The sequence below is a fragment of the Etheostoma spectabile genome, chromosome 15, assembly GCF_008692095.1.
Source record: "Etheostoma spectabile isolate EspeVRDwgs_2016 chromosome 15, UIUC_Espe_1.0, whole genome shotgun sequence".
NCBI classification, from domain to species: domain Eukaryota; kingdom Metazoa; phylum Chordata; class Actinopteri; order Perciformes; family Percidae; genus Etheostoma; species Etheostoma spectabile.
The window spans coordinates 7,324,650-7,325,805 of record NC_045747.1 but is presented as its reverse complement, the minus strand read 5'-3'; the positions used below and the strand labels follow the sequence as shown (position 1 = coordinate 7,325,805).

Below are 1,156 nucleotides of genomic sequence, written 5' to 3'. Positions count from 1 at the left end.
GAGAGAGAAAGAGAGAGAGAGAGAGAGAGAGAGAGAGAAAAGCCGGATGTTATTGTTAAGACAGGAAGTCTAGTTAAATGGCTTAGTCTTTGGAAGAAGCCTGCAGGAATCAGTGGGCTGTCAACCTGCCAGGACCCCAGGGACCATCTGGTGCCCAGGAGGCTTCACTCACGAGCTGCAGGGAGAAAGGCTTTGATGAGCCTTTATTATGAGCAACAGTCAACATCTTGCCTAAAGAAATATGGTAAAGGAGTGCAGGGATGGCTATTCGGTAGCGATTGTGACAACATCTGTTCTGAATTCTATTACAGTTAATTTATGAAAAATGTTTCTGTCGGAGTTTAGTGGCTTTAACGAAGTCCCTCATTTGAGTTGATGCCCATTTTCCGGTTTGATAGGTACTGTTATTTTTCTTGGTACGCTTCCCCTAGGACTTTGTAAGGCTAGAGGTTATACCAGAATAGGTTCATGTGGTTTAATTTTCAGAAAACACCATACATTTGTTGTAGTGCACATTGCTGCAGCTCCTCTTTTCACCCTTTGTGTTGAGCTCTCGGTTTTAGCTACCGAGTGAGATATCTCACTTCTGTTCCATCTTTGTTGGGAGTTGCACATGCGCAGTACCTAGTTTAGCACTACAAGCCAGCCAAAAGCCGAGTATGAGGGTGTGCCATGCTAGCAGCTAGGCCAGCATTATAACGTGTGTTACAAAGTGGTGCTTGTCTGTCACTACAATAGAGCAGTTTGGAGCAGCAGGGGGGGGGGCGACTGACAATTGTAACAAATGGAGAGTCCTCCCGTATCCAATTATAAATAATGGGGCATCTTTACAAGAGGATAAAGCATCAGATTCTTATTGTGTGATAGAGATCAATCACAAACCATATTAAATAACCACTTCATCTTTTTCTGTTTCCTTCCAGCTGTGATTGTTTTTTTGTAGCTCAGGGGCAGAGAATGAGAAAGGTGGAGGACAGGAAGGGCAGGAAGCTGGGAAAGATAACTGGTCTGACCTTGGAGAGGTAATCCTATAGGGCCTGTTGTTCAAAGGTAAATGATCGGATTTTGGTTAGCGGATTGGATCGAATTTTGAAAATGGGTTGTTCAAAAGGAAAAGAAGGAATCTGAAATCAGATTAGATCAGGGAATCCAATCC

The 1,156-nt window shown here is 43.5% G+C and overlaps 1 long non-coding RNA gene across 1 annotated transcript in view; it reads left to right on the top strand.

The window, feature by feature from the left end:
- LOC116702535 (uncharacterized) overlaps positions 1–744 on the top strand; it is a 21,892-nt gene extending 21,148 nt beyond the window's left edge. The window contains exon 3 of the long non-coding RNA XR_004335186.1: positions 443–744. This is a non-coding gene — a long non-coding RNA (uncharacterized LOC116702535). The remainder of the gene's footprint in view (positions 1–442) is intronic.
- The last annotated feature ends 412 nt before the right edge of the window (positions 745–1,156 follow it).